The sequence below is a fragment of the Nerophis lumbriciformis genome, linkage group LG29, assembly GCF_033978685.3.
Source record: "Nerophis lumbriciformis linkage group LG29, RoL_Nlum_v2.1, whole genome shotgun sequence".
NCBI lineage: Eukaryota > Metazoa > Chordata > Actinopteri > Syngnathiformes > Syngnathidae > Nerophis > Nerophis lumbriciformis.
Genome location: NC_084576.2, coordinates 9076798 through 9104119, shown reverse-complemented (window position 1 = coordinate 9104119; position 27322 = coordinate 9076798). Strand labels below are relative to the sequence as shown.

General features: G+C 43.0%; 1 protein-coding gene and 1 long non-coding RNA gene across 3 annotated transcripts in view; one reads left to right on the top strand and one right to left on the bottom strand.

The window, feature by feature from the left end:
• The window catches only part of c9orf72 (C9orf72-SMCR8 complex subunit), a 55408-nt gene extending 50517 nt beyond the window's left edge, over window positions 1–4891 (bottom strand). The window contains exon 1 of one of the 2 annotated variants that reach the window (XM_061925070.2): window positions 4734–4891. The gene's annotated coding sequence lies outside the window, so the exon portion shown is untranslated. The remainder of the gene's footprint in view (window positions 1–4733) is intronic. The other variant, XM_061925069.2, reaches the window with a different exon arrangement.
• A 14024-nt stretch (window positions 4892–18915) lies between these two features.
• Window positions 18916–20259, top strand: LOC133571868 (uncharacterized). The gene is made up of 2 exons (XR_009810462.2): window positions 18916–19348; window positions 19474–20259. It is a non-coding gene; the product is annotated as an uncharacterized lncRNA (long non-coding RNA).
• The last annotated feature ends 7063 nt before the right edge of the window (window positions 20260–27322 follow it).

The following is a 27322-nucleotide window of genomic DNA, read 5'->3' as shown; positions in this document are numbered from 1 at the left end:
CTGTAACATAAAGAGTCATTAAACCATATCATTTGCAAAATATTTAAAAGATACAAACAAAAAAGTTGGCTTACTATTGAAGAGGCGGAATAAAAAGGTGCATTTCTATTCATGTCTTTGTAATAATAATAATAATAATAACTGGGATTTATATAGCGCTTTTCTAAGTACCCAAAGTCGCTTTACATGTAGAACCCATCAATCATTCACACCTGGTGGTGGTAAGCTACTTTCATAGCCACAGCTGCCCTGGGGTAGACTGACGGAAGCGTGGCTGCAATTTTGCGCCAACGGCCCCTCCGACCACCACCATTCATCATTCAGTTCACCGGTGTGAGTGGCACCGGGGGCAAAGGGTGAAGTGTCCCGCCCAAGGACACAACGGCAGCGATTTTGGATGGTAAGAGGCGGGGAGTGAACCTGCAACCCTCAGGTTTCTGGCACGGTTGCTCTACCCACTACGCCATTCCGCCCCATTGTAAAATTGTCCACAATATTTTACAAGTACAGAACAACCAATTTATGTAGCTAACGTTAGCATTAGAATGAGACCAATTAAACCAAGTGTGTAAGACAGACATGAAAGAAAAACTGTACCTCAAATATCAATCATATTCCCATTGCATTTGTGCAATGGTGTTTGCTATGTGTGGGGGAAAAAATATTGATATGGGAACATATCTATTGCAATACTTTTCCTGACGATATAATATACATTTTAATTGTCTTATTAATATCGATAATTTTTTAAAGACTTGTTTCGGGCCAACTTATGCACCTCTGCTCCACACAAAGTCGCTGTACTGCTACCTCGTTGTGCGTGTTTAGTGGTAGGACTGCATCGATTTATCAATTAAATCGGTACATTCGATTAGAAAAAAAACTTTGATTTAAATTCTGTTTCTTCACTTAGTTGTTTAATTAGTGCAATTTGTAAAAATGTATAAAATCCCAGAACTTTAACTACGCGAACATTGTTTCTGCCTGGCTACATGGTGTTTGGGTGCTATGAGGTAGCAAACAGCATAGAGGTTGTTTTTTTTAAACTAATGCACACATGTTTAAAGTGAAATCTAAATGTTGATGATGTGCATCTATTAGGGGAAAAAAATAACTGCTATAGCAACTACTTTCCCTAAAATAGGCAATTAGTGTGTTTCATCCGATAGCTCGATTAATGGAATCCCCACATCTGCAGTCCCTTCCAAGGTTTCTCGTTGTTCCCATTGGGCTGAGTTTTTCCTTGCCCTGATGTGGGATCTGAGACGAGGATGTTTTGTGGCTTGTGCAGCCCTTTGAGACACTTGTGATTAAGGGTTATATAAATAAATGTGACTGATGATTGATTACTGAAATAACTGATAGATGCAGCCCTACTGAGGAAGGCAGTGCAAAACGTCAACAGTTAGTTTTTTGGGGGGTGGGGGGTTACATTTAAGTGGCAAGAAAGCCAGTCCACTTTCTGTGTAATTGTAATAAATAGAAGTTAATCGATCAGAATTAGTTTTTGACTGTTTTTCTAATTAGATATTACTGTCATCTAGTGCAGCGTTTTTCAACCACTGTGCCGCGGCACACTGGTGTGCTGTGGGAGATTATGTCATTTCCCCTGATTGGGTTAAAAATATTTTTTGCAAACCAGTAATTATAATACGCAAATAATGTGCCGTTGTTGAGTGTCTGTGCTGTCTGGAGCTCGGCAGAGTAACCGTGTAATACTCTTTCATATCAGTAGGTGGCAGCAGGTAGCTAATTGCTTTGTCGTGATCACAATATGCAGAGGACAGCTGGAGGCAGCGTGCAGGTCAAAAGGTATCTAATGCTTAAACCAAAAATAACCAGGAGGTGAGTGCCGCTAAAAAAAGGCATTGAAGATTGGAGAAGGCTATACAGAACAAAAGTAAAACTGAACTTGCTACAAAGTAAACAAAAACAGAGTCCTGAACGACAGCAAAGACCTACAGCGTGTGGAGCAGATAAGGCGTCCACAAAGTACATCCGAACATGACATGACAATTAACAATGTCTACACAAAGAAGGATAAAAACAACTGAAATACCGTATTTTCCGCACTATAAGGCGCACCTAAAAACCACAAATGTTCTCAAAAGCTGACAGTGCGCCTTATAATCCGGTGCGCCTTATATATGGGTTAATATTAATATTAATTTTCATAAAGTTTAGGTCTCGCAACTACGGTAAACAGCCGCCATCTTTTTTCCCCGTAGAAGAAGCGCGCGGTGCATGCTGGGATATGTGACGTCTCATTTCCATTTGTGTGTTTATGTAAAGACCCCAAAATGGCTCCTATTAAGTGTGTTGTCTGTCTAATTATAAATAATGCAGACGAGGCGTGTTAACTGAGTTCTCAACGTTTACTCACAGCGTGCTCATAACCACATTCTAACTCCCAGCATACAACAACGCTTCTCAGGGCTACCGCGCATGCTCGTCACTATCGTTGCATGCTGGGTAGTGTAGTTGTTATATTTGCTAGCTCATAACATCACATTAAGAGACACGCTTACGCGCTTAATTCAATACTCGCCGTCATTCCGGGTGGATTGACAAAAGACCTCCAGCCGCTAGATATTGGTGTCAACAGGGCATTCGAAGCTAGACTGCTAACTGCGTGGGAACAGTGGATGACAGAAGGCGAACACACGTGACGTTCACCAAGACAGGGAGACAGCGCCGGACGACATACGCCAACATCTGCCAGTGGATCGTAAATGCCTGGGCAGATATTTCGGTCACAACTGTGGTCCGAGGTTTCCGGAAGGCAGGATTCACAGAACTGCTGGACAACAGCGACACTGACTCCGATTACTTCGACGAGACGGAGCCGGCCATTTTGGATCCCACATTCGCCCAACTTTTCAATTCGGACACCGAAGTAGAAGAATTCGAGGGATTTATGAATGAAGAATAACTTCAGAAAGTGAGCGTTATGTTTATTTTGTGTGTTGTGACATTAACGTTCGAGCAACATTATGTTGCTATTGCTCTGCACTATTTTGAATTTTACTATGTTTGTGATTGCACATTTGCGTACATTTTGGGAGTGAACAGAGTTGTTAGAACGCTGGTTTTTAATATATTATTAAAGTTTGACTGACCTATCTGACTGTTTTTTTGACATTCCTTTAGCGCAGTTAGATGCGGCTTACAACACGGGGCGGCTTATAGGTGGACAAAGTTTTGAAATATGCCGTTCATTGAAGGCGCGGCTTATAACCCAGGGCGCCTTATGGTGCGGAAAATACGGTAGTCTTGATTGCTAAAACAAAGCAAGAAGGGAAGAAATTAAACTGCAACAGGAAAATACCAACAAAATAGGAAAAGCCACCAAAGTCAGAGCGCAAGACAAGAACTAAAACACTACACACAGGAAAACACCGACAATTCTATGGCGTGATTTGACAGGTCGTGACAGTGCACCTACTTTGAGACAAGAGCTATAGTGATGCATGGTTGGTTATGGTTTGAATTCATATCCAACAGTTGCCAGAACAACTTTTTACTGTCTGCTGAGTTTAATTTTTTTATGTTTTCTGCTGGTGGTGTGCCCCCGCATTTTTTCAATGGAAAAAAATGTGCCTTGGTTCAAAAAAGGTTGAAAAACATTGATCTAGTGTACATACACACAACTTGAATGTTTAGCTGCAATTTAAAAGTATCAATGAACTATGCAGAATATGGCAATATATCACCATATTACACTTTTGAATCGTGAAAAGTATTTTAGTATGTATTGTAACCTGTTTGGGTTTGCCCGCTGTTGTACCGAAATCTGTTACCCATCGGAATTTGTAACTCCAGGGGGCGATGTTTCCATGGCGTTTGTTTGATGGTTAAACGGCTAACCCAAAGAGAAGAAGAACGCTTGCGTAAATGGCGTAAACTATCCTTAATGCTGAAACGTCAGTTGTCAGAATTTCAGCATTAATAAATTACACATATTCATTGAAATCAATGACTTGCCTGGCTTAAGATTAGGGAACATACAGCCATAACAAACAGAACAACTGCATGTGCATGTATAGCCTTATCTATATTGGAAAATGTATGTGTGTGAGAGAGAATCAACAGCTGATACAATGGACTCATACTATAATTAAAGTAAGTCATTGGTTTCCAGAATATGTGTAATTTATTAATGCTGAAATTCTGACAACTGACGTTTCAGCATTATGGATAGTTTACGCCATTTACGCAAGCGTTCTTCTTCTCCTCCTCTTTGGGCTTGCCGTTTAACCATCAAACAAACGCCATGGGAACATCGCCCCCTGAAATTACAAATTCCGATGGGTAACAGATTTCGGTACAACACCCGCCACTGCACACCACTATTTAAGTACTCTAATATTATCTTTTAAGTTCGCTTATAAACAACATTTATTCACCACTTTTGGTTGACAACATGCTCACTTAAACTTCCATCCCCCAACAACCACTCGAGGAATGACTAGAAAAACACGATCATAACTGTAGTTTTCATGTGATGAGTCATATATAGGCTGAGTTTTTACAACTGTACGACTGAGTGTCAACATCCCTAGACAATAAACTAGATTAGACTGACCAAAAAACAACAATGTACATTCTTAACATATTTACAAAGTGTGCTTTGGTTTGTTGGCTAATGTTCCGAAGTACAGTACATGCTAACTCGCTAACCTGTGTAAGCATCGTTTTTGACACAAGGTGGAAACACAGCAGCAATAACTTACTCGTTTCGTTATTTGACTCCGACCCTGTGGTTCTAGTTAAAGACGTCCAAACAAAATGTCAACATAATATCAGAATGTTTCTTTTTGACAGGCAAAGAACTACGGCAGGCTACACTCACTGCACTGCCACCTGGAGTACTTCCGGGTACGTGAATATGACGCCGGGAGGACCACAGCGCTCTCTGGTGAAGGGCCCTGGGAGCTTCTTTTTTTTTTTAATTTATCATTTGAAATTAGTGATGCCAAGGGTGTCAAACTTGTTTTCATTGAAGGCCACATCACAGTTATGGCTGCCATCGGAGGGCCGATTGTAACAGTGAATAATATCCGAATTTGCTATGTATTTGATTATTATATATACACTGTAAAACAAAATTGTAGCATCTGTAGAATTTTACTATAAAATATACAGCTTTTATTTGTGTGGGGTTTTTTTTTTTTACAACATATTACGGTCAATAGAAAAACAGTACCACTGTTTTTTTCTTCAATTCTGGCAACTGAGGCGGCAGTTTTTTACTGAAAAAATGTGCTACTATATACTACTATGTATGTATATATGTATATATACATATATGCATATGTGTATACGTGTGTATATATATATATATATATATATATATATATATATATATATATATATATATATATATATATATATATATATATACATACATAGTAGTATATAGTAGCACATTTTTTCAGTAAAAAACTGCCGCCTCAGTTGCCAGAATTGAAGAAAAAAACAGTGGTACTGTTTTTCTATATATATATATATATATATACATATATATATATATACATATATATATATACATATATATATATATATATATATATATATATATATATATATATATATATATATATACACACACATACACACCAGAGGTGTGGACTCGAGTCACATGACTTGGACTCGAGTCAGACTCGAGTCATGAATTTGATGACTTTAGACTCGACTTGACAAAATGTAAAAAGACTTGCAACTCGACTTAGACTTTAACATCAATGACTTGTGACTTCACTTGGACTTGAGCCTTTTGAATTGACATGACTTGACATGACTTGCTACTTTCCCCAAAACCCAAAGATGAAAAAGTTATTCGGGAGCGCTCCGTATTTTTCATTGTGTACTTGTCTATCAGCGTTGCGTGTGTCAGCTGGTGTGGTCTCAGTACAACAGCCAATCAAATTAGATCTACTTTGTTTTCATCACACAGCATTCATCCAATCAAATTGCAGGACAACCAACGAAGAAGACATGTCCAAACCACACGCCAGTGAACAAAAAATGATACCTAAAATAATTTTGTTTGGGTATAAAAATTACAAGGTGGTCAACACAAAACGGTTTGCAGTATGCAACACATGCGGTTCGAAAATTACTAATGGAGAGGCAACAACTTCCAACTTCGTCCGACATTTGAAGTTGCACAAAGAACGGTAAGTTTTGAATGTAAGATAACGTTTATTGGCTAAGTAACGTGACTTTTATTTTCTGTGTAGTTAAATCAGTGAGGCTGTAAACTCACTGCTAACGTTATAACGTTATTGCAAACACGGGAATCTGTTGCAGTTCACTACCTTATTCGTACTTTTTGTTCAGTGATTTTTTTTAAGCAGGGTTACGTTAGTCAATATATCACACGTAACGTTAGACGGCGGTCAGCAGCACCGCGTATTTTAGCCACCTAAAAAAAGACAAAAATAGTAAAATAAAGGTCAGTTAAAATGTATACTATATTATGAATATGTGTACCGTTTTAGCTAGCTTTCTGACATACTGTTGGTTGTTTACCTCAGTGGTCCCCAACCACCGGGCCGCGGCCCGGTACTGGTCCGTGGATCGATTGGTATCGGGCCGCACAAGAATTTTTTTTTATTTTTTTTATTTTTTTAATTAAATCAACATAAAAAACACAAGATACACTTACAAGTAGTGCACCAACCCAAAACAACTCTCTCCCCCCTTTTGTTCTGGGCATTGAACATGAAGACTCTTCCTTCACTGTTCCGAGTGGCCATGAGAGTCTTGGCAGTGCCTGCCTCCAGTGGAGCGAGTTTTCAGCCATGGTGGCATCATACTACGCCCCCATCGTGCACAAATGACTGACAGACTCTAGGCTAATTTGGTCTTTTGCAAATGCAATGCAGCATAGGGCCCTGACATATAAAAAGTACAACTTTTTTGTTATGTTCACGTATATGTCATGTTTTTTCAATGTTAACACTATTGTACAAATAAGTACATTTGCACTTTATTTTTCAATGTGTTTGTTCTGTAAAGGAATGAGTTAATGTTTAAAATGACTGGTTAATAGTGCTATTATAAAGTGCAATGTCAGCACAATTTTCTTTCCTGCAATTTAAAATGCACTTGTTTTAATAAATAAATACAGCGTTTGAAAAGCATACACAATCTGTGTTAATATATTAGTCTGTGGTTAAAAGGACTTGAAAGGACTCGAAACTCAAAATGCAGGACTTAGGACTTGACTTGAGACTTTCCAGTCTTGACTTTGGACTTGACTCGGGGCTTGCCTGTCTTGACTCGGGACTTGACTCGGACTTGAGGGCAAAGACTTGAGACTTACTTGTGACTTGCAAAACAATGACTTGGTCCCACCTCTGATACACACACATATGTATGTGTGTCTGTATATAGTATAAAATGTGATAAAATATATGTACATGTACAACGTTATTTTTAGTTATTCTCCAGTGTGGATGCCTCAAAGGTGGCGTTTGACCTCAAATCCTCAGTGCCATGCCATGTTTAGTTTTTGCATCGTTATTGTCAATAGTGCTGTACGCGTGTGTTTGTATGTGCGTGTGTGTGAATGTGTGTGTGTGTTTTCTTCTCTTCTTCTATTATTGTTGTTTGTTTTGTACAAATCTTTGTTTGATTACTGTTTTTACATTACAGTAATACATTGTAAAAACAACAACCATAGATTTTATGGTAAAAAGAAAAACCGGCAGCTCAGTTGACAGAATTTTACCTTATAAAAAACAGTGGTAGTTTTTATTTAATTTACAGTAATATGTTGTAAAAAACCACCGTAAATTTTACGTTAAAATGAAATGAAATCATATGTCAAGCAGATATTTAAGTATATGTTTTTATTTTAACAAAAACAACTTTGAAAAATATGATATTATGATATTTGTTGCGATATTGTAAATATTGTATGTAAACTGGTGACGATTGGAGAGTCAATTGACAGCTCGGAAAGACGGCGACCGGGGCAGCAAGGGGTAGCATCCCAACCTGCATCTTCTGTGAGAGAGAAATCCAACTAAGCTACATAACGACCTACTGAGAAATACACCCAGGGGAACCCGAGAGGGGGGGAGGATGAGTTCCCCAACAGGACGGACCCAACGTTGACGACTTTGGCCAACGGCTTAACGACAATGACACCGCCCCATTTACACTAAGGCCATGTCTACACTAAGGCGTTTAACCCTTTAAACGAATAATTATTTAGCCTAAACCCCGTTTCACTCACCCTAAACCATCGTTTAAGGTCCCCCTCCTCGGACACATTTTTACACAAGTAAGTCAGCCGTGTATTTCTTGAATCTCCAGCACTTAGCTTTGTATGGACTCATTGATCATTTACAAAGTGAGTTCGGAGAGGAAATGACGCCAGAAAGACCGCCCCCACACAGGAAGTAACGGCAGAAAGACCGCGCCACAGCGCGCCACAGCGCGCTTCCTAACAACCAAAGCTAAAAAGAGGGAGGCCAGTCATCCAGACATTCCGTGTTTCTCCTTCTTCGACATGTACAGACGCTTGTAGAAGTCACACATGAATACCTTAAGTGAAAGAAACGCGCAATTGCAGCTATTTCGGATAAAACACTTCTCAGACGGCAAGAGAACTTTCAGAATCAGAATCAGAATCAGAATCAGCTTTATTGTCATTACGCAAGGTAACGAGATTGAGGCCATTCCATACAGTGCGATGTGTGCATGCTAGAAAAACAATGTGCAAATATATAAAAATATAAAAAATGTAGAAGTGCAATGAATATGGTGTGAAATGAATATATACATGAAAAAAAACAAAACAAAAACAGGGTGGTTGGTGGAATGGGTTATTGCACCGAAGAGAAGGCAGTTATGAGGGACAATGGGGCAGTCCGTTCAGGATGGTTATGGCCCTGGGGAAGAAGCTGTTCTTTAACCTGTTTGTTTTGGTTTTAATGCACCTGTAGCGCTTCCCAGAGGGCAGCAGGTGGAACAGGTCAGAGCCAGGGTGGGTGCTGTCCTTGATGATGGCACTGGCTCTGTTGAGGCAGCGGGAGGTGTAGATGTCCGTCAGAGAGGGGAGAGGGCGGCCGATGATCTTCTGAGCCGTCTTGACCACTCTTTGCAGCCTCTCCCTGTCTGCTGCAGTGCATACCGTAATACAGTAGGTCAGCAGGCTCTCGATGGACGAGCGGTAGAAGGTCAGCAGCAGGTCAGGCTTCAGGTTGTACTTCCCGAGGACTCTAAGGAAGTGTAGCCGCTGCTGAGCCTTCTTGATGATTGATGTGGTGTTGACTGTCCAGGAGAAGTCATTAGAGATGTGGACTCCAAGGTACCTGAAGGTGTGGACCCTCTCTACACGCTCGCCGTTGATGTAGAGGGGGGCAGGGTCGGTGCTGCTCCTCCTGAAGTCGACGATGATCTCTCTGGTCTTGCTGGTGTTGAGAGCGAGGTTGTTCTCCGAAGACCAGGCCGTCAGCTTCAGGACCTCCTCTCTGTAGGCAGCCTCGTTACCCCTGGAGATGAGCCCGACCACTGTGGTATCGTCGGCGAACTTGACGGTAAGGTTGTCACTGTGGGCCGGACTGCAGTCATGGGTGTAAAGGCAGTAGAGGAGGGGGCTCAGCACACAGCCCTGTGGGGAGCCGATGCTCAGCGTGCGGGAGGATGAGAGGTGCGGGCCAAGTCTCACATTCTGGGGTCGGTCCGTTAGGAAGTCCCTTATCCAGGCGTTTGTGAGAGGGGGGAGGCCAAGAGTGTCCAGTTTATTGCAGAGTCTGTCCGGGATTATTGTATTGAAGGCAGAGCTATAGTCCACAGAGAGCATCCGGACGTAGCTCTGCTGCTGCTCCAGGTGGTTCAGAGCAGAGTGGAGAGCAACAGCGATGGCGTCCTCTGTGGACCTGTTCGCCCGGTATGCGAACTGGTGGGGGTCGAAGTCTGGAGGGATATGGTCCTTGATGTGCTGGAGAACAAGTCGCTCGAAGCACTTCATGATTACCGGAGTGAGGGCCACTGGTCGGTAATCATTCAGGCTGGTGATGGGAGACTTCTTCGGCACCGGGATTATTGTAGATGACTTCAGGCAGGATGGGATGACTGCCTGAGCCAGGGAGAGGTTGAAGATCCTGGTGAGGGGGGGAGCGAGCTGGTGGGCGCACGTCCTGAGCACCTTTCCAGGTACTCCGTCTGGTCCGGTAGCCTTCCTGGGGTTCACAGCCAGGAGCACTCGTCTGACACTGTGCTCCTGTACAGTGAGTGGAGTGGCGCCGGAGCCCGGTGGGGGCGGGGGCAGGGCTGGAGCAGATGAGTGTCGTTGGGGGGTTTCGAAACGGGCAAAGAAACAGTTAAGCTCCTCTGCCAATGTCGCACTCTGATCCGCAGTTGTCATATTGCAGCCTCTGAAGTTCGTGATGTCATGAATGCCCCGCCACACCTCCCGTGAGTTTTTGCTGGACAGATGGGACTCTATGCACCTCCTGTGGTCCGCCTTTGCTTTTTTAATCCCTCTCTTCAGGTCGGCTCTAGCAACACTGTACAGTGCCCTGTCCCCTGACCTGAAGGCTGCGTCGCGGGCCCTGAGGAGTGTGCGGACCTGGCTGGTCATCCAGGGTTTCTTGTTGGGGTAAACCCGGATGGTTTTTTCCACAGTCACATTCCCGATGCAGAACTTTATGTAGTCCAGCACCGTTCCTGTGGCTGTCTCCAGCTCCTGTTGTTGGAAGAGGTCCCAGTCTGTGTGTTGGAAGCAGTCCTGAAGTTTGGGGAGTGCATCGTCAGGCCAGGTCATAACAGTCTTTGTGATAGGCCTGGCCTGGCGTCTGATGGGGGTGTAGGTAGGAGAGAGCAGGAGGGAAAGATGGTCTGACTGTCCAAGCTGGGGGAGGGGTGTAGCTCTGTACGCGTGCTTTATGTTGGTATACACGTGGTCCAGGGTGTTCTTGCCCCTTGTAGAACACTTCACATGCTGGTAGAACTTAGGGAGTACAGTCTTCAGATTGGCCTTATTAAAATCCCCTGCTATGATATGAACACCGTCGGGGTGGGCCCGCTGCTGTTCGTTGACGGTGTTCAGCAGAAGAGAGAGCGCTGTGTTTACTTTGGCGTCCGGTGGAATATACACAGCCGTGATGATAACAACAGACAGCTCTCTCGGGAGAAAAAAAGGCCGACATCTAACAGACATGTACTCCACGTCCGGGCAACAGTGCTGTTCAGTGATTGTCCCGTTGTTGCACCAGTTCTCATGCACGTAGATACAGAGCCCCCCTCCTCTGCTCTTACCGGAGTCCTTAGTTCTGTCCCGGCGGAGCAGAGTGCGTCCGGCTAGCTGCATGCTAGCATCGGGTATTTCCGGGTGAAGCCAGGTTTCGGTGATAATCATAGCACAACAGTCCCGAACATAGCGGTTTCCAGCAAGTTGTAACTCCAGGTCGTCCATTTTCTGTACAAGGGATCTGGCATTAGAGAGGAACAGGCTCGGTAGAGGTGGCTTGTGGGGTTGTTTCCTAAGCCTGAGCAAGACGCCGGACCTGCGGCCACGCTTCTGCTTCCTCTCCCTCCTCCGTCTGCGCCGTCTCCCAGACCCGACAACAAACCACGGAGAGCCCTGTGCTCTCGCTATGTCATCTGGGATGTTGTGCTCGTGGTGAAAGTCGCTCGAAACAGATATCTGGTGCGAGTTACCGATATCCAAGAGTGACTGGCGGGTGTACCGGGTGTTTGCAGTACAGGTGGTGCACAAAAGGAAAAAAAACATGAAGAAAAGAAGGAAGAAAGAGCACTGAAATGGAGAGCCGTAAGCCGCTGCGTCTGTGCGCGCGCAGCTGTGATTCTATTTAACGAAAAACTTTGTCCCTTCCTCCCGTGGATGTGATACAAGCAGTGTGACTACAAATATTGCTTTATGGATGTGACTGTGAAATGGCCAGGCAGCGTACGTGATGCCCGCATCTTCGCTAACTCCGCCATTAGCGCGCAGCTTTGATTGATTGATTGAAACTTTTATTAATAGATTGCACAGTACAGTACATATTCCGTACAATTGACCACTAAATGGTAACACCCAAATAAGTTTTTCAACTTGTTTAAGTCGGGGTCCACGTTAATCAATTCATGGTAAAGATGGAACCATCCCCCCATGTCCCAAACAACTGCTGGAAGGTGAAGATCCGGTCCCTTTTTTTATTTTGGGTGACTCAGCTTATCCCCTGACGCCATATCTCACGAAAGAATACCCCAACGGTCCAGACTATCTTGCCTTGTATTATCTAATTAAAAAATAAAATGTAATGTGCATTGTCTGTGTATGTGTCCTAAAACGCTGTATGTATTCATCATATAGAACTAACCATTTGTAAATATAAACTATCATACACTATTTGCCAAAACAACCCTTTTGGTCTTAAAATCAAAGGAAGTGTGGACAGAAGTTTTTTCTTTCTGAAGTTTTCAAAATCATAGATCGTCAACAACCATTCCAAATTGCACTTACTGACTGCGCTGCTGATTGGAATTGCATTCTGGGAACAGCATTGCAGCATTACTGGAGCAACTGATGTAAACAGAACCTCTCCTTTCCTTCCCCCAAAACACAACCCTCAATACAATACAAAATATATTTAATTTGCTGTATCCCTGTCATAATAAATGGGTCCCTTACCACTACTGTGTTAGTCTTACTCCCACATACAGTAGTTGTTTGAATGCATGCCTTTGTCTCACATAGAGAATTGTCAAGATTATTCATCTGTGGAAAAAAATAATGTTGTCTGGTGTTGGTGTTCAATATTACCACTTGCCAGCTACCAAATCTGCTATATCAAATTGATTGATTAGATGTACCATCGAAAGACACATTTAACAACATCTTGGGTGTGTTATGTGGTTGATTTATGTCTTAAAAGTTACTTACTAGCTATTTAAATGAACAGGAGTATCCAACATACAGCATTTGCTGCAAGTGGCTACTTTGTATTATTAGCCTATGGCACATTGTAGAAATAAATACATTAAAAACAGCCAAAATGGGAAACCAAGCAAAATGGCACAATATTACACGCACACACACACCACACACACACACACACACACACACACACACACACACACACACACACACACACACACACACACACACACACACACACATATATATATTCATATATACATATTCATATATACATATTTATATATACATACATATACACATACATGTGTGTATATATATATGTATATATGTGTATATATATATATATATATATATATATATATATATATATATATATATATATATATATATATATATATATATATATATATGCGTATGCGGAAAAGTGTATATATGTGTGTATATATGCGGAAATGTGTATATATGTGTGTGTTTGTGTATATATATATATATATATATATGCATATATATGTGTGTATATATAGTACGGGGTTGAGCTGGGCTAGGATCCTTTCCAACTCCCCAACTGAACACTACGGGGAAGGAAGGCCGACGTCTTGTTCAGGATGAGGTGAGAGCGGCAGTGGAGGAGACAAGAACCTGCAAGGCTGTTGGAATGAAGCAACAGGGAGCTTGGACAAGATGGGAGAATGCGGTTGAGAGGAGAGTGACCTGGGCTGAGCTTTGGAAAGCCGAGCCGCAACGCATCAAATTTCTCATCCAGGCAGTGTATGATGTGCTCCCAAGCCCTTCAAACCTGCACACATGGGGCATAGCAGAGACACCAGCATGCCCATTGTGCTCCAAGCGAGGAACCCTGGAACACATCCCCGGTTGCTGTACAAAGGCACTTGGAGATGGAAGATACAGGTGGAGGCATGACCAAGTCCTGAAGACCATCGCTGAAGCCATTAGCACAGGACTGGCATGGGCAAAACAGTTCCACCCCTTCAAGGAAACCATCGCCTTTGTCAGAACTGGGGACACGCCAACTCCTGCTAGAAGAACATCAGCAGGCATCCTGATGTCTGCAAAAGACTGGCAGTTGTTGGTGGACCTTGAAAACCAGCTGAAGTTCCCCAGCCATATCGCAGTCACCTCCCTGCGACCAGACATTGTCCTTGTGTCTGAGTTCACCAAAAAAGATGTGCTGCTGGAGCTGACAGTCCTGTGGGAAGATTGCCTGGAAGAAGCCTTCGAGAGGAAGCTCTCCAAGTATGCAGGACTGGTCAGCGACTGTCAACAGGCTGGTTGGAGAACAAGGTATTTCCTTGTGGAGGTTGGATGCAGAGGATTTGCAGCCTGTTCCTTGGTCAGAGCCTTCAGCAGTTTGGGCATCGATGGAGAGAGAAAGAGGAGAGCCATCTGCAGTACCACCGAAGCGGCGGAAAGGGCCTCGAGATGGTTGTGGCTCAAAAGAGGAGATCCTTGGAGTCATGGTAGCTAGCGTCTGGACACAAGCCGGGGGATTTGATCACCCCCGGTTGGGTCGCTTGGAGGAGGGCGTATGACCAGTTTAGAGACCCGAAACGCCCGGTGAGTCCAAGAGGTCACTGAAGATGTGTCCAGACTAAGCATCAGTAGATGTATGTACACAACATGATATGTGTGTGTATATATAGTATATTTGTGTATATATAGTATATGTGTGTGTATATATATATATATATATATATATATATATATATAAACACTTATATATATATACATATACATATATACACATAAACAGATGGCTGGTGAGGCACTGACTTCATCACAGTCAGATTTACAAACATATGAACCTTAAAGAGTATCTTATACACCATTTGATTGTCAGCAGTTAACGGGTTATGTTTAAAATCTCATACCAGCATTCTTCTCTGCTTGGCACTCAGCATCAAGGGTTGGAATTGGGGGTTAAATCACCAAAAATGATACCCGGGCGCGCGCCGCTGTTGCCCACTGCTCCCCTCACCTCCCAGGGGGTGATCATCAGGGGGACGGCGTGGCGAAGTTGTGAGAGTGGCCGTGCCAGAAATCTGAGGGTTACTGGTTCAATCCCCACCTTCTACCATCCGAGTCACGTCCGTTGTGTCCTTGAGCAAGACACTTCACCCTTGCTCCTGATGGGCCTGGTTAGCGCCGTGCATGGCAGCTCCCGCCATCAGTGTGTGAATGTGTGTGTGAATGGGTGAATGGGGAAAATAGTGTCAAAGCGCTTTGAGTTCCTTAAAAAGATAGAAAAGCGCTATACAAGTATGACCCATTTACCATTTCATCAAATGCAGAGGACAAATTTCACCACACCTAGTGTGTGTGACAATCATTGGTACTTTAACTTAACTTTAACTTTACACATACAAACTGTAGCACACAAAAAAGCACATTTAATAAAAAAAACGTTATTATGGTCTTACCTTTACTTATAAATTAAGTCCATGCGCCACTCCTTTTGAACAAAAGCATCGATAACTTGTTTATAGAAGTCTTCCTTATCTTTCTTCAGTTTTAAAAGTCTCTCTGTCTCGATGGAGATCTTCCTTTAAGTATTACCTCCTGCTTCGATTGAAAGTCCAGTTTAGAAAACTGTTTTATTTTAGATATGTAATCCTCCATGTTAATAGTCCAGGCAAGAGGAAAAAATAAACGATCGCTGTTAACTGTTGCTGCATGTTGTCACTTCTTCTGCAGTCGTGTAGTCACAAGAATGATCTCTGGAATCACTACTGCCCTCTACCACCAGGAGGCGGGATTACTGCTAGCCTCACCCAGTGCGTCTTTTGCAGCCGTTTGATGATTGCTCAGCACAAGAAATACGTTACACACATACAGTTGTTGACAAAATACACTGTACATTATATACCTCAGCTAACTAAACTATGGAAATGTATAATATAATTCATATAGCAATACGGTCTCACTGCTCAGCAGGCCAGCAGTTAGCCGAGTCATTGCGCAATCCATGGCAAGGCTCAACTGGTGACTCACCACAAGTATATATATACATGTATTGGTTAAATGTGATGTAATATTACCGGTAAATTATTATTTTTGAATCAGATTGATCACACTTTCTGTCACACCGCGGTGAGGGATGTCTTGTCTTGGTTTTTTTCTGTCTTGTGATTTGCATCTTTTAGTTTGAAAAGTAACTCTCCTCTAGTTTCAGGTCACTTGCCCTTCCTTTTGTGTCATCAGTCTGACGTCATCCCTGTTCCCTGATTGTTTCCACCTGCTCCCTATTACCCTCATGTGTCTTATAAACCCACTCCTCCCTTTGTTCTGTGCCAGATTGTCTCGAGTATTCGTGCCTCTCTAGAATCCATGTCCATGCCTGTCCATGCCTTGCCTCGTCTCACGTTTGTATACCTTGATCCTGAATCCCTTCGTTGCTATTTTGAGTTTTCTTTTTCTCCTCCTCAGCAGCGTGATTTTGTGTTATTTAGTTTTACAGCTGAAGTGGTTAGATTTCAGTTTTTCTTATAGTTCTTTCTTTCCTCAAATTTTTGTGTGACATTTTTTGTTAACAATTATTAGATTAGAAAAAGTGTAGAATTTTCATAGCCATTGTTTCTTCCTCCTATTGGAGCGTTTTGTGTTTATATAAGTTTCATAGAATATACGTCGCCAATTATAGTTTGTCAGTGTTTTTGTGTTTTCCTCCTGTCGTAGTGATTTTCGGTTGTTCCTTTTTTTTGGAACCTTTTCGCCAACTAGTTAAGTTACTGTAGATTTTGAATTACCCTGATTCTGGAGGTGAAAAGGAAGCTTTCAAAAATAAAAGCCTGCCGATATATTCCCTACTCTGCATCGGAGTCCTATCCTTCTGACCAAGCCTGACACTTTCTAATTGTGATAAATCATGAATAATCACAGTAAATTACTTGATTGCATAATTTGTATTAACAAATACAATTTTATCATCAGAATGGCATAGATAAAAATTGTTTTAAATGTTTTACGAAATATATGTAATTGATTTGCTCGAAACGTGTTAGCAGTATTATTTGAAGTCCCATTGAAATGTATTTTGGAGTGAAATTTGTCACAGAGCACATCAGTCAGAGTCTATTCACTCATCTTATCACTGACGTATGCATTGACCTGATCACTGACCATATGCCAACCCATACTGCATTTCAAGTAACCATACACAGTTAAAGTAAAGGAGCATTTGCGGTCAAAATAAACTGTGATTAATCTGCATTGATACATGATTATAAGATAACTTGTTGTGACTAATTATGTGCGGTGGTAACTGTTAAACTTGACAGCCATAATATATATACAGTGAGATCATCAGTCTTTGTTTTTACAAATTAGAAAAATACTAAAAAAAATTACGAAGGTAACCTTTTTAAGTGTATGTTACCCTCAGGTCAACAACGATTTGAAACTGAATACAATTTTGAACTCTGTAGCCCTCAGGGATGTGTACATTTTGGTATTGTTGCATAGATTGAGAATGCCAAAGACTAAAATATGAAGTGAAGCCTTCAAGGGGAACTGCACTTTTTGGGGGGAATTTTGCCTAACGTTCACAATCCTAATGAGAGACAAGAAGACAAAAGCTTTTTTTTTCTTTCACATTGAAACATGTTCTTGGTGGCTAGCAATGCTGCTAATGGGGACAATTCATCCTACCTCTAAATCACTTTAAAAATGCATTCAAAAACCGTCAACAATACTTCATTTACGTTCGGTAACCTGTATAATAACCAATTTGTAGCGACATTGTTATTGTAAGTGCGAACATCGAGTAACTGTTTTTCTAGCGTACTAACACATCGGCGTGCTATGGTATTAGCCATAAGAGCTAACTACGGTAAGAGATAAGCTGGCTTCTACGTCAGCACAAAGCGCGTTTGAGTTTGTAATGCACAACACTGCGATAGAACACCAATTTGTACTGACTGTAAAACATGAACAATCGTATTACAGTATCTGTAAAGTATTAGCTCACATTTCATGTTTTGTTTGTACACAGCTAGCTTGCATCGTATGGACTGTAGTGTACGTAGATGTGCTGCATGTATCATGATCAATAGTATAATTACTTACTCGAAGGACAATTGTTTAGCTGACCAGGGATGTTTCCAGTTGATTTGGGTAAACAATCCATTAATTCAAAGTTTCAGATTTGCAGCGTGACTATGTCGCACTCTCTCGGCTTCCGTCTGCTCCAACAATCTATAAGTAGCAGTTTATCCTCCGTATTTAGTTTAAAAAAGATAAGGTTGTAAATCCTCATTTGTCCAAAAATAGTCGTCTTCGTTGTCTATTACCAAGTCTGCCATGATTAGAAAACACAGTCGTGTTTGATTACTGTAATATTGTACATGGTAATTGGGATTTGTTATATATTGTATATATTATATAGTAATATCCATCCCATCTATCCATTTTCTACCGCTTGTCCCTTTCAGGGTCACTGGAGCCTATCTCAGTGGGGTACACCGTGGACAAGTCGCCACCTCATCGCAGGTCCAACACAGATAGACAGACAACATTCACACTCACATTCACTCACTATGGCCAATTTAGTGTTGCAATCAACCTATCCCCAGGTGCATGTCTTTGGAGGTGGGAGGAAGCCGGAGTACCCGGACGGAACACATGCAGTCATGGGGAGAACATGCAAACTCCACACAGAAAGATCCCATATGTACGTTGATGGAGGCTTCTGAAGTTGTTTTAGAGGGCTTTAAAGGCTACAATAGTGACTCCTATTAGCCCCATCTTGCAAGCGTTTGCCATCTTTAAAATCCTAACAAAAAAGACATGTGTGTTCTTGTCCCTCTTGATTGTGAACGATAAGCAACATTTCTAAAAAAGTGCAGTTCCCCTTTAACGAGTCAAGTTGATATCGTTTTCGAGTGCAATTTCAACTGTTATCGACTTTATGAGCAATTAATTTTTTTAACCAACAGCTTGTGATTTACCTTCTAAGTTTACTGCTTGTCTAAAAAGGGATCGTGTGATAATGTAATAGTGTGATGTTGTTGCGCTATATTATGAACTAGACAGGGTATTATATTTATTTTGAAGTAACGCTTTTATTTTGAAGAACCGGATGTCCGGTGCGGGAAGTGTCTTTGCTGTTTTTCGATTGCTTTACTTCCTCTTCCTTCGGACTTCTGAACGAGAAGGTAATAGTTCTCCACTGCTCCGTGTTTCTTCATATTGTAAATAGTCTTCCTAAACGTTCCTAGATACTTGAAAAGTTAACTCAGTATTGTTGTGGGTACAAGTGATGTGTTGTTTTGAGTAATTTTTATGCACAATTTCGGTTATTTAGACGTAGAGCGTCGACTGTGTAAATTGTTTGATAGTACTTACGCGTGGTGTTTGCATTACACAGGAGCAGATATCACTCCGCCAGAAAGTTGAGACCTGTGTGTGTGTTTTGTGTTTCCAACACAGGTATGTGGATTTGTGCATTATTATTTTGTAAGAAAACGTTTTTGTTAATGTAATTTAATTTATTATTATTTTTATATGAATGAATGAATGTTACTTTCTCTTCCTTCGGACTTCTGAACGAGAAGGAGCAGATATCACTCCGCCAGAAAGTTGAGACCTGTGTGTGTGTTTTGTGTTTCCAACACAGGTTTCCCAATAAATACTGAACCGACGGCATGGTGAAGTGTCTTTTATTTTAAAAAAACACAACGCAGAAGAAGACTCACTACAATAACACTAACCTGTTAAAAAAAAAATTGAAAACAATGGTCAGTCTGTTTGTCTTAAATGAGCTAAATGTTAAAATTTTGGAATTGTTTGAGAAATGTGGCATTCGGAAAAAGCACTGACATGGTATTATTTATACACCTTTGTCTGTTGGACCTTTGTTAATTAGCTGTATTTTAAATTTACATGAATCTGCTTTTATTCCAGCTAATTATTCATCTTGGTGAGCGCACTGCCTGTACCACAACTGTAATGAGGGCAAAAAAGGAACCATATAAAGCCTGGCTGGCTTCAACATTATTTGCGATAATAGTAACTGTGCTCCATGAAACCTTTCCACTGAAAAAAATGTGCAAATGTGCTATAAAACTATTGTTTGGAATGTTTCAGCTTGGCTACAACTGAGATGACAAATATTGTAAAATTTAAATGACATTTCATGTAATAGACTCTGGCACAATGCAGCAAATGCTTTCAGTTTTTTGCCACGCAAGCAGCGCGGCTCTGTGAATGTCAGTGTCAATTTGAAAATTAAAGTGCTATTATTCTTGTCATGTGCTTGTGTAGCTTTGGGTCTAGAGTTACCAACTCCCTTAAAAATAAATAATGGACACCTTGTTGGCAGCACTGTCAATCCAATTGTCTTTACGCCTACCCGCGTGGTGATTTATTCTTCTTTTTCCCCCGTTTTTGTGTGAAACTATTATTGTACAATTTTTAATTAAATCTTTATATTAATTTGAATGCATATTTTGGAGCATTACAAATAGATGGAAAACAAATTGTTAAATCATAATTTTGTACTGGGCAGCACGATGGTAGAGGGGTTGGTGCGTCTGCCTCACAATACGAAGGTCCTGGGTTCGACCCTGCGCTCGGGATCTTTCTCTGTGGAGTTTGCATGTTCTCCCCGTGACTGCATGGGTTCCCTCCGGGCTTCCTCCCACCCCTAAATACATGCACCTGGGGATAGGTTGATTGGCAACACTAAAAATTGGCCCTAGTGTGTGAATGTGAGTGTGAATGTTGTCTGTCTATCTGTGTTGGCCCTGTGATGAGGTGGCGACTTGTCCGGGGTGTACCCCGCCTTCCGCCCGATTGTAGCTGAGATGGGCTCCAGCGAACCCCCGCCACCCCAGAAGGGACAAGCGGTAGAAAATGTAAGGATGGATAATTTTTTTGTGAAAAATAAAAAATAAGGAGACTAAGTGACCCTTGGGTTGCTGGCAATGAGAGGCGACGGGCTGGGGTGGCAATTCTTGTTGCCCCCCGGCTCAGAGCCTGCACGTTGGAGTTCAACCCGGTGGACGAGAGGGTAGCTTCCCTCCGCCTTCGGGTGACTGTGGTTTGCGCTTATGCGCCAAACGGCAGCTCAGAGTACCCACCATTTTTGGATTCGCTCGAGGGAGTACTTGAGAGAGCTCCCCCGGGTGATTCCCTCGTTCTACTGGGGGACTTCAATGCTCATGTTGGCAGCGACAGTGAAACCTGGAGAGGCGTGATTGGGAAGAATGGCCGCCCGGATCTGAACCCGAGTGGTGTTTTGTTATTGGACTTTTGTGCCCGTCACAGATTGTCCATAATGAACACCATGTTCGAACATAAGGGTGTCCATATGTGCACTTGGCACCAGGACACCCTAGGCCGCAGTTCCATGATCGACTTTGTGGTTGTGTCATCGGATTTGCGGCCTCATGTTTTGGACACTCGGGTGAAGAGAGGGGCGGAGCTTTCAACCGATCACCACCTGGTGGTGAGTTGGCTGCGATGGTGGGGGAGGATGCCGGACAGACCTGGCAGGCCCAAACGCATTGTGAGGGTTTGCTGGGAACGTCTGGCAGAGTCTCCTGTCAGAGAGAGTTTCAATTCCCACCTCCGGAAGAACTTTGAAAATGTCACGAGGGAGGTACTGGACATGAGTGGACCATGTTCCGTGCCTCTATTGTCGAGGCAGCTGATTGGAGCTGTGCCCGCAAGGTAGTTGGTGCCTGTCGTGGCGGTAATCCTAGAACCCGTTGGTGGACACCGGCGGTGAGGGATGCCGTCAAGCTGAAGAAGGAGTCCTATCGGTTTTTTTTGGCTAATAGGACTTCTGAGGCAGCGGACAGGTACCGACAGGCCAAGCGGTGTGCGGCTTCAGCGGTTGCGGAGGCAAAAACTCGGACATGGGAGGATCTATGGTCATGAGCTTTGGGTTATGACCGAAAGGACAAGATCACGGGTACAAGCGGCCGAAATGAGTTTCCTCCGCCGGGTGGCAGGGCTCTCCCTTAGAGATAGGGTGAGAAGCTCTGTCATCCACGGGGAGCTCAAAGTAAAGCCGCTACTCCTCCACATCGAGAGGAGCCAGATGAGGTGGTTCGGGCATCTGGTCAGGATGCCACCCGATCGCCTCCCTCGGGAGGTGTTTAGGGCACGTCTGTCCGGTAGGAGACCACGGGGAAGACTCAGGACACGTTAATAAATAAATGATAAATGGGTTATACTTGTATAGCGCTTTTCTACCTTCAAGGTACTCAAAGCACTTTGACAGTATTTCCACATTCACCCATTCACACACACATTCACACACTGATGGCGGGAGCTGCCATGCAAGGCGCTAACCAGCAGCCATCAGGAGCAAGGGGTGAAGTGTCTTGCCCAAGGACACAACAGACGTGACTAGGATGGTAGAAGGTGGGGACTATGTCTCCCGGCTGGCCTGGGAACGTGTCGGGATCCCCCGGGAGGAGCTGGACGAAGTGGCTGGGGAGAGGGAAGTCTGGGCTTCCCTGCTTAGGCTGCTGCCCCTGCGACCCGACCTCGGATAAGCGGAAGAAGATGGATGGATGGATGGGCTTTATGCGCAGAATATTACAAATTAGAATGCATAAAAAAGAGAACATATTTATTCTTGTCTCACATAGGGATTGTGAATGAAAAAAAGAGGACCCATAACATCCAAATGACTGAAATATCCCAACACACTGTTCTCTTTATATCATTTTTTAAATGAATCCGGCAGTCATTTCCCATATCAATTCATTTTTGAGTAATCGATAGATAACTAAATGCCTTCTTTCCATCGCCAGACTTGATATACCTCTTAATAGCAGCACTAAGTAACTTTTCAACCTACATAAAATATTTTCATAACTTTTGGGATGATACATGGATTTACAGTTGAATGACACCTCTGTCATGGCTTGAGGAGTATTGTATTGCTTTCACTGGAACCTTTCTGTCAGGGATCTGGAGAGCGTTGCTTCCAGCGTGACCCCAAGGATGCAGAGAATGGCAGGCGGAATGCAAGTAAAACTAATTTAATACTCACAGGAAGCAGGGAAAAACAGCACACTAAGCATCAGTTTCAAAAGTAAACAACCCAGGACACCAAGGGAGCCTCCACCTGCATCGTCTCCAACTTCACACCCAGTAGTCCAGGCCATATGGCATCAAAAGCACTGGAGAAGTAAAAAAACATGACCCTCACACTGCTCGCAGGCTTGTCTAGGTGAGTGTGGGCTCGGTTCAGCAGGTAGATGACTGCGTCCTCCACTCCCAGTCGGGGCTGGTAGGCGAATTGGAGTGGGTCCAGGTGGGGCTTGACTGTAGGGCGGAGTTGTTCCAGGACCAACCTCTCCATGGTCTTCATGATATGGGAGGTTAGAGCCACCGGCCTATAGTCCTTCGAGGTGCTGGGTCGCGTGCACTTGGGGATGGGGACCACGCATGAGGTTTTCTACAGTGTGGGGACTTTCTGCAGCCTAAGGCTCATGTTGAAGATGTGCTGGAGCACACCACACAGCTGTGGGGCACAGGCTTTGAGCACCCTGGGGCTCACACCGTCAGGACCCACGGCCTTGCCTGTGTGTAACTTATTTAGCTGTGCATTCACCTGTTCTGCAGACAGACACACTGGGGGGGTCTCAGGTGGTTGGTGAGGGTGAGGTGTTGAAAGGGGGGAAGTAGTCATTGGTGTTGGGGGGCTGTGAGGCGGGGAGGGGGGGATGGATTGGTTCGCATACCTCTCCAAACCGCCTTCATGTTGTTGTCCTTCAGCATCCCTTCCAGCTTCCTCCTGTAGTTCTCCTTGGTCTCCCTGAGTTTGGTCTTCAGCAGCCCCTGAACTCTTTTCACCTCCTCCCTGTTACCAGCATTGAATGCCCTCTTCTTCTCATTCAGTAGGGCTTTGATGTCCTTGGTCACCCACGGCTTTTTGTTTGGGTAGCAGGTGACCGTCCTTGATGGGACATTTGAGTCAACACAGAAGTTGATATAGTCTGTGATGCACTCTGTGAGCCCGTAAATGTCCTCTCCATGAGGCTCCATGAGCACCTGCCAGTCAGTTACCTCAAAACAGCCCTGTAGTGTCTCTTGGACCCCTTCTGACCACCTTCTCACTGTTTTTTTGGTCACAGGCTGTCTTTTGACCAGAGGCACATAAAAGGGGTTGAGGTAAACAAGGTTGTGGTCTGACCGGCCCAGCTCTGGGAGTTGTATGGAGCTATACGCATCCTTGATGTTTGCGTACAGCAGGTCCAGGATCTTATTTCCTTTGGTGTGGCAGCTGACATACTGAGTGAAGTTGGGTAGTTATTTGTCCATAGTAACATGGTTAAAATCCCCCGAGATGAGGATTAGAGCTTTCGGGTGCTTGGTTTGTAGTCTGGCTATCGAGCTGTGGATGACGTCACTGGCAGCTGCAGTGTTAGCAGAGGGGGGGATGTATACTGCCATCACGATAACATGCGGAATCTCCCTGGGCAAATAATATGGTCTGAGTCCTACAGCTAACATCTCTATATTCGGGTCATAGTGGCGCTCTTTTATTGTGATATGACCGGGATGACAATAATTCTTATTAATAAACAAAGCAAGCCCCCCTCCATCCCGCTTGCCGTTGGTTCGGTCCCGGTCAGCGTACACCGTTTGAAACCCGTTTATAAAGACGTTACTATCCGGAACATCGTCGTGCAGCCACGTCTCAGTAAAACACATTAGGCTACACTCACGATATTCTTTCTGACTACCGGCAAGCACCGACAACTCATCCATTTTATTTGCCAGAGACAGCACGTTACCCATGACGATGGAAGGAAGATATGGTGTATATCTCCTTCTCTCCCTCCTCGCTTCAGCCCTCTTCTGTCTCGAGCGTCTCCTTTTCCCTCGACAGCCATGAGCACCTCCATAAGTCCTTTTTAGTTCCTCCGGGTTCTGGTTAGTTAGCGCCGGGTCCGTTAGCTGGATGCTAATAACTGGTGCCGCTAACAACTGTTCCCTGGTGTAGATAAAAGAGCCTCTCCACTGTTGTTGCCCGTCTGAGCTCTTCAGTAGCATCCCCACCGTCAGTAGGACGAACAAAACACTTCTAAACTGCATGTTTAGAAGGGCACGACTAGATAGAAAGTAAATGTAGAGTAAATGTAAAAATATAAAAAAGTACAAGCGAACAAAGAACATAGACAAAAGACAAGAACTCAGCGAACTGCAGCAGCGGCCATCTAGATCGACGCATGTGCACTTACAGTATGCCAGTTTTATTTTAATGTTCTGTCAACTGAGACAGATATGTTCACACTATAAAGCCCAGAAAGCCCTTCTGATACATAAAAAATCAAAGCAAACTTCACATACTGTACGTGCTTTAAGGCCCGCTGCATTTTTTTCCACATAGGACAGGTTTATAAGCTCCTATCTGTGGATCATATAACGGAAGGAGGGCTGAGTATGTACAGTGACGTCATGTTTAACCTTCTCCACCCCTGAAGGCTTGCGTGATGCGTGGCATCAACTCGTTTCACACCCTGGAGGCCCACTTGTGATGCCATGTGATATGCTCCTTTTCCGTTATTGCGCTCATCTTTCACACCGCTCTGAGCGCTGACACTTGCCACAAGCAGTGTTTTAATGGGACACTTCCACTGGGATGAGCTGAGTGCTGCTTTGCTACGACCAGGGCAGGGTTAAATGTGACGCTAATGCACGGGTGTGGTTTCACCCTCACTGACAATTTGTAATAAAATGTGTGGCATCATTACATTTGCATCTAAAAGAAAGCACCTGCAAAGTCACAGACTAGTACACTGCATACTGTGATCACACTGACCACCCTAGACGTGACGCAATGAACAGCCAGCTTCTCTGCTGCTTATTATGGACAAGAGATCAGTTGAAAATGTCAAAAGGAAGAAGAACTGATTGAAATTTGCATGTCAAGCTACCACAGCCAGATAGCTTGTTGGCCTATTGTATATCACTCAAAATATCAAAATAAATACACATTTTGAAAATGATGAATAATTAGTAATAACGGTAATAATTAGTAATAATTAGTGTAATGGTATTATAAATACCGCTGTATTTTGGTATCAAAATCATCAAGGTAAAAAATTAAAACTTGTTCAGTGTAGTTTTTTGCTGGCACTTTTGAATTGGCCGGTCTCAATGCAAACTACCGATACATCTCCCAAAATTCCCTGCGTGTACGAAGTCTGTGTGTGGTTTTGGACATTTCCTGAAGTTTTCATTAAAATCTATTGCTAACAGACAGACAAACAAACCCTGGCGAAAACACAACTTCTTTAGTCTGGGTATACTGCAAGGCAAACTTGTCTGTAGTGTTTCCAAGACAACACATACATCTGTTCAGAAGTTATAATGTCATGATGTCAACCCACATTTTTTTTATCGATAACACTAAATCAACTAGTGATTTAAATGGATTTGTTATCCATGTTTTAAGCAGGAAATGTGCCAGCGAGAACAAACAAAAAGTTTGGTGACACTGCACTGCAGGGAACACAATTAGTATGAGAAGCTACTTGATAGACCACCACCCGAAAAATCCATTTGATACCAAGGAGGCCAAGCATAAATTTAAGAGGTATTGTAAGATAACTTTTCTGAGAGTCAGTATTTTCCACCACAGAAGACACTGTTGTTCTGAAGTTAAAAGTGGAAAAACACTAACGTGAATATTATTGTTTTACAATTGTTACACTGGATGTTTATGTTGTCAGTTTAAAGACACTTAACTGAAAGTATATTTATATATATATAGAACTGCTCATTGCTATACTGACAGTAGGTAGTACCACTGGATTCCATAGACCTTCAGATCCCGATTTGTGCGACAGAAAGTTATTTTTGATCCATGTTCTCACTTGCCCTGTTAACCTGAGTGCTTCATTGCTCTGTCCCAGAGTCAATCCGTCCCCCGATTTGTGCACCAAAAAGTTATTTTTGATCCATGTTCTCACTTGCCCTGTTCACCTGAGTGCTTCATTGCTCTGTCCCAGAGTCCATCCATCCATCTATCATTTTGCGCTTATCCAAGGTCGGGTCGTGGGGGCAGCAGCCTAAGTGTCAGGACGTGGATTATTACGCAGCTCGCAGCGAGGATTGTTTTCCCTGGATGCAATCGGACTAGACCAGTCATGGCTTGAAGGTAGGAACATTTTTAATTTCTACTCAAAAAAGGGTACAAACAAAAAGCGCTCACAGCGGAGGCACACAACTTGGTGCAGGGAACAAAACTAACACTTAAACGTAAACTATGCACATAAAACAAACAACACTTACTGTGGCATTAGCAGAGCATGCAATTATTATCAGCATGAAACTATCAACAAGAGAGCAAACACAGAGTAAATCCAGAGTATCAATGTCAGAGTAGAGCAATAATCTATGGCATGAAAACTAGCAATGTCGCCAGGCGACTCA